Raw genomic sequence first — 15,091 nt, 5'->3', positions numbered from 1 at the left:
AAGACTCCTACCTAACAAATTATATTTACAAGATAGATACAGGATTTTGTGCGATATTTTATGATAAAAATTTAGAGAGTTTTGTTAAAATAAATTCTGGTGTAAAAATCATTATGATGCTGTTTAAAAATTACTTAAAGTTAACAGCATCAACAGAATAAATTGTTGATAAAGCTATCTTACTAGTAGTTGTTCTTCTTGAAGGCTTTTCTTAATGAACCAGAAATAAAATCTGTGCTGTCACTTTTATTATATTTTCTTTTGGACCATTTGGTCTCTCTAAATCTGCTACTCCTATATGTCATTGAGAACAAACCCTTCTTTTATCTGTGAAGACTTGCCTTCATAAACAAACTTGTCTTTCTTTATCTCAACTATTCTTATCCATTGCTGAAGGGTTACTTATTCATAAATTTGGGAAGCATATACATTTATTCAATAAGTCATGTTTCAGTTTGTAGTAGTTAACATTTATTTAGCAAAGATTAATTCCATGCTTTGAGTACTAGTTTTGGATAAAACATCAACCAATATTTATAAGGTGATTTATGGTATAACACCATCTCATTTGATCCTCAGTACAACCTTGGGATATAGGTACAGACACACCTCAGAGGTACTGGGTGTTTGGTTCCAGATCACAGCAACAAAGAAAATGTTGCAATAAAGCAAATCAAATCACATGAACTTTTTCATTTCCTAGTGCACATGAATGGTATATCCACACTATACTGTAGTCTGCTGTGCACAATAACTTCGTCTAAAAAAAAAGTACATACCTTAGTTGAAAATACTTTATTGCTGAAAACGTTAACAATAATCTGAGCCTTCAGCAAGTTGTAATCTTTTGCTGGTTGAGAGTCTTGCCTGGATGTTGATGACGGCTGACTGATCAGCGCTGTGGTTGCTGAAGGTTGGGGTGGCTGTGGCAATTTCTCAAAAGAAGACATGAGGTTTGCTGCATTGAATGACTCTTCTTTTCATAAAAGATTTCTGTTTGTGATGCTGTGCACGGTTTGATAGCATTTTACCCAGAGCAGAATGGCATCATTCTACCATTTCAAAATTAGAGCCAATCTTCTCCAACCTTCCTGCTACTTTATCAAATTATGGACTGTTATGGACTGTTATGGACTATTCTAAATTCTTCGTTTGCATGTCAACAATGTTCACAGAATTTTCACCAGGAGTAGATTTGATATTAAGAAAACACTTTCTAGTCCCAGCTACTCGGTAGACTGAGGCAGGAGGATCACTTGAACCCAGGAGCTTGAGGTTGCAGTGAGCTATGAGCATGCCATTGCACTTTAGCCAGGGTAACCAAGGAAACAGAGTGAGACTCTGTCTTAAAAAAGGAAGGAAGGAAGGAAGGAAGGAAAGATGGAAGGATGGAAGGAAGGTTGGAAGGAAGGAAGGACACAGCCCTTTCTCCAGTCATCTATAAAAACCAACTCCTCATTTGTTAAAATTTTATCATGAGATTGCAGCAATTCCGTCATCTTCAGTCCCCACTTCTGGTTCTCTTGCTATTTCTACCATATCTTCAGTTACTTCCTCCACTGAAATCTTGAACACTTCAAAGTCACTCATGAGGATTGGAATCAACTTCTTCCAAATTCTTGTTCATATTGATATTTGAAACTTCTCTCATGAATAATGAATGTTCTTAATGGCGTCTAGAATAGTGAAACTTTTTCAGAGATATTTTCAATCTACTTTGCCCAGATCCATCCGAGGAATCACTATCTATAGCAATTATAGCCTTACAAAATGTATTCCTTAAATAAGGCTTGAAAGTCAACATTATTTCTTGATCCATGGGCTATAGAATGGATATGTTAACAGGCATGAAAACAAATTTAATCTCCATGTACATCTCCATTAGAGATTTTGGGTGACTAGGTGCATTGTCAATGAGCAGTAATATTTTGAAAGAATTTTTTTTTTTTTTTCCTGAGCAGTAGGTCTCAGCAGTAGGCTCAAGACATTCAGTAAACCACACTATAAATAGATGTGTGTTTTCCGGGCTTTGTTATTCCATTTATAGAGCACAGGCAGAGTAGATTTTGCATAATTCTTAAGGGTCTTGCATTTTCAGAGTGGTAAATGATCGTTGGCTTCAGCTTAAAGTCGCCGGCTGCGTTTGCCCTTAACAAGAGGATGAGCTTGTCCTTGGAAGCTTTGAAGCCAGGCATTGACTTCTCCTCTCTATCTTTGAAAGTCGTAGATGACATCTTCTTCCATTACAAAGCTGTTTCATCTACATTAAAAATTTGCTGTTTAGTGCAGCCATCTTCATCAATTTCTTAGTTCGATCATCTGAATAACTTGCTACTGCTTCTACATTAGCATTTATTGCTTCACCTTGTGCTTTTATATTACGGAGATGGCGTCTTTCCTTAAACCTCATGAACCAACCTCTGCTAGCTTCAAAATTTTCTTCTGCAGCTTCCTCACCTCTCTTAGTCTTCATAGAACTGAAAAGAGATGGGGCTTTGCTCTGAATAAGGCTTTGGCTTAAGGGAATGTTGTGGCTGATTTGATCTTCTATCCAGACCACTCAAAGTTTCTCCATATCAGCAATAGGGCTGCTACATTTTCCTATTATGTGTGTTCACTGGAGTAGCACTTTTAATTTCCTCCAAGAACTTTCCCTTTGGCTTCACAACTTGGCTAACTGGTGCGAAAGGCCTGGCTTTCACCCTATTTTAGCTTTTGGCATGCTTTCCTCACTAAGCTTAATCATTTCTAACTTTTGAGTTAAAATGAGAGATGTGTGACTATTCCCTCCTCTTGAACACTTAGAGGCTATGTAGGGTTACTAATTGGCCTGATTTCATTATTATTGTGTCTGAAGGAATAGGAAGGTCTGAGGAGGTGGAGAAACACCGGGGAATGACTGGTCAGTGGAGCAGTCAGGATACGCACAACATTTATGGACTAAGTTCTGTGTCTCATATGGGAGCAGTTTGTGGCACCCTAAGAGAATTACAATAGTAACATCAATGGTCATTGATCAGAGATCACTATAATAGATATGATATTCGTCAAAAAATTTGAAATATTGTGAGAATTACCAAAATGTGGCACAGAGACCCATTTCCCATGCTGATAGAAAAATGGCACTAACAGACTTGCTCAATGCAGGGTTGCCACAAACCTTCAATTTGTAAAAAAAATGCAATATCTTCAAGGCACAATAAAGTGAAGTGCAATAAAACAAGGTGTTTTTTGGGGGGCCCAATTTTATATATTTTGTAAGAAAATCTTGCATTTCAGAGATAAAGCAGATTACCCAAAGTCAGTGGCTTTGCTGGCAGTATAGTTTGAGTGTGAAACAAGATCCTCTGAATTTAAGCCACATACTCTTTCTAATAGAACAAAGTACCTCTCATAGAGCAAAATTAAACATCATAGAACAATTTTTAGTCAACTATAAATCCCCTCTCTGAAAGTCACATGAAGACACTAAGGGAAACAGATGATGGCTTTTGTCATCCTCAAAGGTCAAGCTATAATCCTGAATTCTTCTGGGCCTTTGCAGGACAATATGGATCAGGAATTTGGGTGATTTCTGTTGCAGAATTGTAGGGACTGAGACGTGGAGGGCCTGATGTTACTTAATGGGAGAATGGAGATGAGTTATACTTCACTAGGGTCCGTGTATGGGTGCATGGAGATAAATCAAGGAAAGCACTAAGATTTGATAATTTTGAAAAATTCAAGACGTGAAAAACAAAATCAAAGTAAGGTTACCAATAATAGCAGGTGAGAGCTAGAAAAATGGGGAAAATAGAGCTAAAGCTCTCCCCTCAAAAAAGAAAAAGCAAGACTAACTGAGTGGTCAATGCTATATGTTATTTTGCTGAGTTACTCTGACAGCCACTGGAGTTCACAGATTAAATAGACAAAAGGGTGGCAGGTAACCAGGAAAACAAGGGCTTTGATGCTATTACAAAAGGGGCTAGGGTGCATAGAAATTTCCGGCAGCAGTCAATGTCAAAATGATCAAATTATTAAGGCTTAAGATGGAGGAAGCATTCAAAGGATTCAGAATAGTGCCAATATTTCCACAATTCAGCACAAATTTGAAGGTAAGAAACAGATGTGACTGCATCATGTCTGGTTGTCAAGGCAGCTCCACTCTCTCATGGCCATGCCCATGCCTTCTCCTAAAGGTGAATTATGAATCCTACTTAGTAGTCAATGACTTAGCTTAGTCACCACCTCTGCTCTTCATTTGTATTAATAGTTGTCAGTCTCCCTTTATTATATGTTACTTCTCAAATATTTCTTTAAAATTTCCAATCAATCATAAACCAATGCTATTTCAAAATGAAATAAAAAGAAAGTAAATGGAAGATGATCACACACTTAAGTGTTACAGCAGTATCAAATTGCTATTCAGGTTTCTACCTGCTAACTTAATTTCTGTACTTGTCCCAATTCTGTAAAAGTGTATGGATCAGTGACAATCCAGGGACCACGTTTTGAGAAGCACTGCATGACTTGGTGTCTCTCTTTACTCTGTTATGATTCAATGTGTGGACATGATCTTTACATATTTTATTAGAGTTCTATGGGTAAAATTTGAATTTTTAAAATTTTTTTGCCAATCTGATTAATTTTAAAACCTATTTCAAGATAATGTTAGAATGGATTGGGTTGCCTCTGAATTAAAGTTTTCTTTTGTAAGTGAAAGAAATAGCAAATGTTGACAATATTGGCCTGAATCTTACTACTTCTCACCGCATTTGGAGAATAAAGCATTGTTCTTCAGTGTTCTAAGAATAATAAAATGAAGTCTAGAAATGGGCATATGTACTCCCTGTCCTTCTGTTCAACACAGCTTTGCATTACAGTGGTGTGGATTATTGCTCAACCAATGAGGTTAACTCCGGAGAGTAACTTGGATATCAGTGACCCCTATAAGAATCTGTAATATCGCTGGACACAAAAAAGGCCTGGTCCTTTCTACAGATGTGACATATATTTATATTTATGGTCTTCTGGAGAATTCCACCTTTCTCCAGTCCTTTTTATTTCACTCTATAGTATTGTTATTTCAGAAGAAGAAAATTAACCATACCCCATTGCATGACACAAAACCATAATCTTAAGTCTATGGAGTGACTCTAGGCATCACAAAAGCAAAATCTGAGTGTGCATTTCATGAATACTGCAAAAATCACTACATCTCATATACACACACCAGAATCTGTTTAGTACTTCATGCATAAAATCTGGATTTTCCTAAATTCCTTATGTGTAAAGAGCCTAGTAAATGCAATTTCTGTGAATTTTCCAAGTGAAGTCCAAGGGACATCCAACCCTAAAGAGTAAAAATGGGATTCTAGAGGCAAGCAGGGGCCAGGGCAGGTAGGACATCATGTGATAGAATAAGACCTTAGAATTCTTTTCTGAGTACACCAGGAAGTGATAGGAGGGTTTTATATAGGAAAATGATATAACTGCATTGATATACATTAAAATCATTATGACTCTTGTGAGAAAAATGGATCCAGGTGGGTGAGGCACTTGAGAAGAATTAAAGCAATAGACTTGCTAGGAAACAATTGCTGAAGTCAAGGGCGAAATGTCCTAGAGTGGCAGGAGTGTAGCTGGAGAAAGTGGGCAGCTTTTAGCTAGTATTTCAGGAGAAAAATTTATTGGGACAGCTGGTGAATTTGATATTTTAGACTTCAAGGTCTATGATTTGGAAAGTTCTTCAATTCTCAGTCCTATCAGTTGATGACATAGATCCCCTCACCTTTGGCTTCAGCATTTTCTGTTTCAATCTCCTCTCACTTCCACTCTGGAGGTTACTGTAATTAACCTTGGAAAGACTCCTATCCATTGTGCCATGTGTAAATTCTGGCTTCTACCTGTTCACCAGAAGTTATTTTCCTTTATCTTCTAACAGATAATTTTAGTAATTGTAGTACTACATAGTTTATAGCACTAAATTCTATTTTTACTTATAGAAATAACAGTCAAATTCCTGCTCTGTTCACCATCCAGGTTCTTATGTAGCCCGGCTGTGAGTCTTTAAACCAAATAGTCTATCTCAACCAACATTTCCCACATGGTGATGCTCTTTATCTTGAGCCATTTTGTTTTGGTCCCTTCCTACACCTGCTTCTCTGATCTTCTCAAAATCCTTTTGCCATTTAATTTTTCACTTCACCATGAGTTTACAACCTGGTTTTGTCCTGTGATGATCTTCTTCCATGTCTTGTCTTAGTTGCTTATCAGTTCTGTCTCAAACATATCCCTTATCTTACCATTTACAATGACTATTAAGGGCTTTACGTAAATAGTGCATCTGAGCCTGAGACCGCTATCTGTGCAAAAGAATTCAAATGCCAGTTCTCCTGCTGTTTGTTTTCCAGGCTTGTAGGTGAGATGTGAAAATAAGAATCTCTGACTTAATTCTTAACCTAATAAAATAAAGTTTTGGAAGTTAAAATCTGCTTAGTTCTCAAGAACAAGATGCCGCTTGAGTGTAGACCCCCATCTCACTGACTTTTTTGCTAAGGTACTAAGCAGAGGTGTCACTGTTCTTATTTCAAGTGCCATCTTTCTGAAAGCTACAACTTCACCTGCCCATAATATTAAATACCAGTATTGTTTCAAGTGGAATTCATTCGCCCTCTAGACATTTCAATTTGTACTATTGGATTTTTTCTTCAGAACCAATGTCTAGATAGCCAATATCCTACAGCTGCAGTTCTGGCTCCTTCCCTCTTCCTTGCTACCCTGCCCCACTAAGAGTCCAGCACATCTTTTGATTTACCTAGATGCGACATTCTAAATGGTTAACTTAAAATCTTATAAATGTTAAGATAGCTTTATTAGAAATATACAGAGTGTTACATAGCCCCAAATCTTCCATTATGTAGGCTAGAGTAAAAGTCCAGTGGAATATTATTTAGGGAAAAAGGTAGGTTCTCACTAACCAGAATACTGACCCAACCTTGCTTCTTTGAGGTACATATGTAAAAATAATGTTAATATTGCAACACTGCAGTTTTCATATTTCACCAAGTTGAAACCACAGAGACTGGAAAAAGAGAGAAAATGAGTATAATAACACAAATCATGACAACCTAATGTAGGACGTGCAGAAGATTAACAGTGCAATGGATATAGAAATCTTAGCTACATTCAAAACCCAAACTGGTGTAGCTTTAATATGTACCTGCCGAGGCACTGAACCAGCTCTTTTTTAGATGATGTTTTTGCTCACCCTTTAAAACATGCATTGGATCTGTTAATGGGCTGTGCCACTTTTCTATTAACATAAAAAATAAAGACCTCATAGACAGTAGGTTGAATCCAGAAGAGAAATTCATACACTTGCTTGGAAAACTAAAACAAAATGGGAAGGATCTACCTCCCCAGAAGTGGATAGCTCCATTTTCTAAAGAACACTATGACTTCCAAGTGAATTACTTCTCTGTGGCACTGAGACAAACAATGCAGATTACAGTCTTTCAGCATGTGACTTGCCTCACTGCTCTGCAAGAGCCTTTCTAATCAATCATTTCCCCTCCTTCACAACCACTAGTTTTAAAAAGGTATTCATTATCAGAATAGTATTATGATCACTTTTGGCTTTCCTCTTTTGAGTTATTTGCCCAAATAAAACTTGATCTTTAGAAAATTGATTGATAAATTTTCTCAACTTTAGAAGAGTTTTGCTTTCTTTCAAGAAGGGGAGAAATTGGTCTGGATTCTCTCGTTACTCTGCCCCTTCAAGAGCAGGGTTTGACCAGCCGGTGTGAAAAGGCAAGCGGCTGGGGTGGAATGTTCAGGAAGCGGCTTCTCTCCGTACTTTGCCCCCTCAAGGGGCTACCTCAAAGAGCTACAAGTAGAACTACCATTTGATCCAGCAATAGCACTATTAGGCATCTACCCAAAGGAACAGAAGTCATTCTATAATAAAGACATCTGCACTCAAATGTTTACAGCAGTGCAATTCACTATAGCAAGGACGTGGAAACAACCCAAGTGACCGTCAATCCATGAGTGGATTAATAAAATATGGTATATGTATACAACGGAATACTACTCAATTATAAAAAACAATGGTGATCTAGCACCTCTTATATTTTCCTGGATAGAGTTTGAGCCTATCCTCCGAAGTGACGTATCACAAAAATGGAAGAATAGGCACCACATGTAGTCAGCATCAAAGTGGCACTGATCGATATGAAGGTGCTCACACACTAGTAATATTCTTTGGGGATAGGGAGATTTAGGGTGGGTAAACTCACAACTAATGGACTCAGTGAGCGTTGTAGGTGGGGAAAGGGCATGTCTCAAATCATGGTTGGGATGTGGCAAAGTCATAACATGTAACAAAAATGTTTGTACCCCCATAATTTCCTGAAATAAAAAAAGGGGGGCAGAAATTACCATATTTACCTTACTTAGCTCACGTCAGGAGTAACTATGCTTCCTGACTCAGGTAGAAAGAACTTATTTCTTCCTCACCTAGAGTTAACATCTCAATAAATAAATGGGACTTCACAATGCTGGGGTGTGGGGGTAAACTTTGTAATTTTGATCCTTAGATCAAATATATTATGATCCCATAGATAGAGGAATAAACACAAGTTGAGAGCAGCCTCAAGGCTAGTTCTGATAAAATAACTGGGGATGTCTGGACATTGATTTACCTAGCTTAGCAGTGACTTCTCAGGATTACAAACTTGTACCTGATGTCACATAGACAAGTTGCCAGAGTTGCCAAGAACAGTGAGAGTGAGTCAAAAGGCTATAGCAACTCAACGAGAATGACTAAACCAATGTTCTTCAGGCTTGGCAGAACACGTCTGTTCATTACACTGATGAGAGTCTGCCAAGATCAGAAATCTAAAATGACTCCTAGAAGTTTGAGTCTTTTAATTTGTGCGATCATTTCAGTACAAAACAAAGGAAAAGGCAAATAAACAATACCAACAGGAACATTAAAAAGACCACTCACATCCTTCAATGTAAATGTAACATTTTTTTCTGGCAATTGTTGCTATTTTGTGAGCCCAGATCCACTTACAACCTTCCTGTCAAGATGTTTACACAAACTATAGGACAAATTTCTATTTGACAATATTTTTAAATCTCTATATCAGCTCATAATAAGACCAGCTCAATTATTACAGAGTATCTAAATGCCAGACTTCTAGATCTTAACATTGATATTCCCACTAATCGTTCATTCCTCTGTGTCAAGTTAAGATTGGGAAGCAAATGATGATGAGTTCATAAAAATTAAGGAATATTTTTTTTCCAGTTCTTGGCTATAACTTTTTTTGATGAAATGCTTGAACATTTTATAATTGATTAGTCAGAGTCAAATTTAGTTCACACAAAATAGTTTTTCTTTTTTAAAAATTGTTATCTTAACTAACATTTTGTCAACACATTCTGTACTGAGATCACAGAAATCAGACATGTTTTTTGTTTTCTGTTCATTTGATTTTTCTTAACCTGAAAAAAATATGGGCTGTGATCTCTCTCAGAATCTTCACAACCTGAAGGAAATGAGTCTGTCTAAATGGCTTTTTAGGGTACCATCGGCCCTGGAGTTCTAGCATCAACCAAGCATAATCAGAGACTCATGAGCATTTTCCACATAAAAATCCCACAAAGTAGCAAAATGATAGTTTTACATGAATTATTATAACATTCGTATCAAAGATTTTTTTCTGTCTTTTTGCAGTACACTTTCCTTTATGTCATTCAATTTTTGTTGCAGTAGGAAAAAGAGGGAAATATTAAGTGACTCTTCAAAAGCTACCATGGTAAGCCAGAAACAAAGCCTGTATCTGACCTCTGAACCTAGTTGATGAGTGTTTCATCAAAAAGCATATAACAGGAGCCAGGGCAGAGCAGGAAAGACTGGCAGAGCATTCACTTAGGAGGTAGTGGGGATGAATTTAATAACATATTGTAACATTATAAAAATCCCTTTTAATAACTGAAATATCTCTTTTTTTTCTTAAACAAGAGATGTTTCTAAGAACATTTAAATGTCCAGTACATTTATACAAAATCTTAATTTATGATGAAGGACAACATTGACACACAGTAGGTTCTGGTAATTTGAGTTTCTATCCAAATTTTTTATAATAGTCTAGAGCTTTAGATTAACCAGCAGTGCAGTAGTATATAACCTTTGTGCTCCTAAATAAGCATATTTAAGAATGAGACAAATTTAATTCATATTAAGACTACATTAAGTGAAAACTATGAGACATTCACAATTTGAGCCTTGAGCTTATTATATAAAAATTAAGTTGGGTGCAGATCAAGTAAATTACAGTCAATTCTCCACTAGAATCTACTTTAACTGTAAAAGTTCAAGGGAATGAGCACTTCATAATTATTATTGTCCCCTCCCCTCCACACACACATATTGGGTATGTTTAAGCTGCATTTGATAGCATTTATGTAATATATAAACTTTAGTGAATTTGTGGTATATAAATAATTTATATAGAGATATTATGAAATGCAAATATCTGTATGTAAGAATACTTGCTAGAGTTAAAACAACAAAACTCCCCTTAAAATATTCACAGCACAGCAAAAAATAAAAACATATCAATTAGAGTCTATTTTATATTTCTAAACCAAGATTAACCTTTTGCTCCTGAGAGAAATTTTATCTTGCATAGCACTCTCAAAGTTTATTAATAAATAAAACTCTTCTTACATTTCTATGTATTTCAAATTTTATAGAAAAGATTCAAAGTTTGGCAAAACTTTTTCTCTATTAGCCCGTGTAATCAAGTCACAGTAGCTTACTTATTCTAATAAATTAATGCCATAGTACATTAATAATATGAAACTACTTCATCAATCATTTTCTTTATTGTAAGTGTCTATGTTTTGCCTCAAATTGAATTCCCCAGAAGCAAACTTCGACATGAGGATTCATAGGAAAGTGATTATTGTAGAAACACTTCTGTGGAAAAGCAGAATGCAAATACAGAAAACAATGCAAGAAGGGAAAGCAAATCAGTGTGAGATTTCAAAGTCCTAGTCTCAGCCTGTTCAAGGGATGCTCTAGGATGTAAATCATGCCACAAAGCATGGTCATATGGGAAGCAAGGGCATTGGGCTTTCATACTTTTGCACCTGTACCCTAGGACAAAGTGAATTCCCAAGCCCTTTGTGGAAAAAGTAGTTCCAGTAGCCAAAGGATAGTATCATAATGCAGGCTTGTATTACAAGCCTTTAGAAGCAAATTTACATTAAAGCTGCGGGAGGGGCTGAAAGAAATAGTAAGAGAGGTTTAATAGTACCTGAGCAGAGGACCAACAGTGGCCACTACACATTTGCTACAGGTGACCCTATTTTCATCAAAGTTGTACTCTTTCCAAAAATACAGTCATATATATTCAAATCATATATAAGTATCCTCATAATTTCTAAGAAAGTATAAAACAAAAAAACCCGACAATATTCTAATAGAGTAATTCTCATCTATAAATCAAAGAATTGAACCTGGTTTTCTCTAAGATCACCTTAAGAGTTGCCTGCACCATCAGTACTCTTATCGTGTGGCCTGTGGACCCATTTCAGTTCTTGAACTGTGAGTACCATTCTATGAAGAGAATAAAACTTACGAGAAAGCATTTAGAAATAATTATAAAAGCTATTTGTAGAATAATTTTGTATATCAGTTAAATCAAATAAAAATAGGGCTGGCATTTTCTGTGTATTTGTTTTTATATTTCATTTTTTCTAGCAATTTATTTTTTATTGTATTTTACAGAAATATTGTTCTGCAACAGATCAGAGAATAAAAAAGCTTGTCCTCAAACTTTTTCTTAAAGGCATTTTAGTAGCATTCTTTTATGTTATCCAACTTTAATTTTTCTCTTCTTCTTTTTTATTAAACCTATTTCCAGTGTGCTTTTAACCTTTTGCATTTGTTTCCTAGGGCTGCCTTAACAAAGTATCAAAACTTTGGGTAGCTTAAAACAATAGAAATCTATTCTTTCACAGTTTCTGAGTGTGTCTAGAAGTCTGAAATTAAGGTGTAAGCAGGGCCACCTCCGCCTGAAGGCTCTCAAAGAGAATCCTTCCTTGCCTCATCCAGCTTCTGGTGGCCCCAGCCTTTACTTGGCTTGTAGCATCGTAACTCCAGTCTCTGCCTTCATCTTCACATGGCCTTATTCTTTGTTTCTATCTCTGTATCCTCTCTTGTTCTTATAATGTCTCTGTCTTTGAACTTAAAGCCCACCCTAATCCAATATGATTTCATCTGTATCCTTAACGAATTATATTTTCAAGGATCCTATTCCCAAATAAAGCACTTGCTGAAATTTGAGGCAGACGAGGACACTATCCATGGGGGCACACCGTCCAACCCACAGGCTTTCTCCAACTCTCCTAGTTGCCCTTGTTTGCATGACCACAGTAACCTTCACATTGCTAAATCTAATGGTCTACTCTCAGTCCTCCTTTTACTTATATAGAGCGTGGTTTCCCAAGACACTTCTATTTTAAAATCATTGCTCAACAAGGAGAATGCTTTAACTTTCAAAGGTGTTCAGGTAACAAGTTATATGATCTGCTAACTTTAAGCAGGATCTGACATAGCTTTTCACTCCCTTCTCCATATATTTTCCCACCTCACTGATTTAAACTTCTCAGTCTCCTTTTTGGATTTTTTTCCTCCTCCTTCCTGGCCTCTTAAAATTGGTTTGCCTCAGTGTTTAATTCTTGTTTTATTTTCCTCTTCTCTATGCATACACATTTTTTTTTTTTTGGTAGCCTCGTGAATCCAAGGTTTTAAATATCCCTTTAAGCCAATAACTCCCAAATTTGTACATCCTGATTGCTGTCTCTTGAACTCCAGATTTGCAAACACAACTGATAACTCAATGTCCCCACTTGGTGACTAACAGAGGACTAAGTTATGTTAAAAACTGAATGTCTGACTTCCCTACAATTCTGCTCAACCTATTGTTTCATCTGTTTCAGTAGTGAAGTGAAGAACACTAAAAAAATCTAACCTTCAGGTTAACTTTTCATGCTTTATATTTTAGACTCCTGAGAGGTTTAGTTAATAACTACTTTTTCGTATTTGTTTAGAAGATTTTGCCTTACAGCAGTGAAGCAAAGTTAAAGAGGAAACATATCTACATACTATTGTGAAGCAAAATATAACTTATGTTATAAAGTTCAAACACATAACATAGATGCCCAACACTAACCCTAATGAAGGACTATAAAGCAGATCATTTTACCTAGAAATAGCTGTGGTCATGGCAGGCACTGAAATTAACCTGTTCAGTTACACTGGTAGATTTTCAAATTGAACTATTTCCTTTAATAAAACAGATTAAGCTGAAGATTTAGTTAACTTTTTGTCATTTTGTAAAATCATAAGGCTTTTTCTATTATCATTCTTCCTCACAATTTGTTGTTCCTTTCCACTGATTTTAACTACAGAGGCGTGATTGGCGAAGCTCTCAGGTTCCTTGTTAAACGATAAGAGTATTGAGTCATTAGTTAAGACACTGAAAGTCTGAACCTAGGAGACTGAAGTATTGCAGAGAAACAAAAGCCAGCTTAGTCGCAGGTATGATCTATTAGCAGACACATTTCAATTCAATTCAAATTCATTGAAAAAGTGTTACACATATAATCATCCAAAAATCAGAAATAGCTACCACTTGTTATTTAGATTAACTTTGATTAATGGATAATTGAGAAAGAGCCTATTTTGAGACCTCAGTCCTTCACTTTAATTTGTTTTAGGAAGAAGGTTAATTTTCTTTATCTGCAAGCCTCCATAGCAATGGGTTAAAAAATGAAAAAAAAAAAATAATTGTCAACTGCTATTTTGTCTGCAAGGCAAGAAAAATTTAAGTTTAAATTATATTTTTCATCTATTCAACAAACATGATTTAAATTTATGCTCTGCATAAGATGCTGTGCTGGCAATGGCAGGCACAGCTTCTGCCCTCCCACAGGATGCATCTAGTGCGAGTGACTGATAAGTAAGTCACTACACAAATTGAAATTCGATATGCTGTAGGAGTGCAGGAGATGGAGCAATCAATTCCGACTTAGAGGATAAAGGAAGACTTTTGAATTGGGTCTTAAAAGATGAGTAGGATCTCAAATGGGGGAATGCAAGGAAAAGCCTTCCAGATGGAGGTATAACTATAAATAAAGACAAGCAATAATTAGGCATTTTCAGGCAAAGGAAAATAATCCAATGTGCCTCACACGAAAGATGTAGAGATGTAGGAAGAAATTTGTATCTATGAAGAATTTAGGTCATATAACGAAAGGCATTAAGACTCCCTATTTTTAGTTACCCTTCTGCTTTGATCACCCTGCTCTGTGGCATCCTACTCCATTAGATTTTGTCTCAATGAGGGAGGGACCCAATTTTATCTTTTTTAACACTTTACTGCCAAAGTCTAGCACAGAACCTTGCACAGGTCGGGCAATTATATTTTATATTTTATAAATACAGTATAAATATTTGTTACGTGAATGAGTTAATATCATATTGAGCATTTTCATAGTTATGCTACACTGCCTACAAAATATTCAGCCACAGAAAGAAATACTTTTGAAGAAAGAAGTAATATGACTGAAGCCATGCTTCAGAAATAATAATAATTAAGAATTTATAAAATGGATTTAATAGGAATCAGGAGAAATTACAGGTAGGAACATCAGTTCCTAGTGTAATATTCCACTGAGAAATTCTGAGTGAGTGAGATAAAAATTAGGAAAACCACAAAATTTAAAAGGTTCTTATAGAATCAATAGGATTGAGAATTTGATTTGATGAGAAAAATGAGGAGTTATACATCAACAATGGCATTGAGGTAACATTAATTAAAGATGGAAACAAAAGAAAGGAACATATTTGGACAAAGCATTAGATCTCTTTGGAAGATTTAGTTTTGATGAAAATAAAGGAAAATGTCAAAAAAGGATGGTTAAAACACCTTGACTACTCAGTAATAAGTTGAATAAAATCAACCACTCTAAGTTATTTCACACTGAACTAAACATAAAATTTGAATGTTCTTTTATAAAGGTTACT

Source organism: Propithecus coquereli, unplaced genomic scaffold (assembly GCF_000956105.1).
Source record: "Propithecus coquereli isolate 6110/MARCELLA unplaced genomic scaffold, Pcoq_1.0 Scaffold121, whole genome shotgun sequence".
In the NCBI taxonomy this organism is placed as follows: Eukaryota; Metazoa; Chordata; class Mammalia; order Primates; family Indriidae; genus Propithecus; species Propithecus coquereli.
This window is presented reverse-complemented; position numbering follows the sequence as displayed.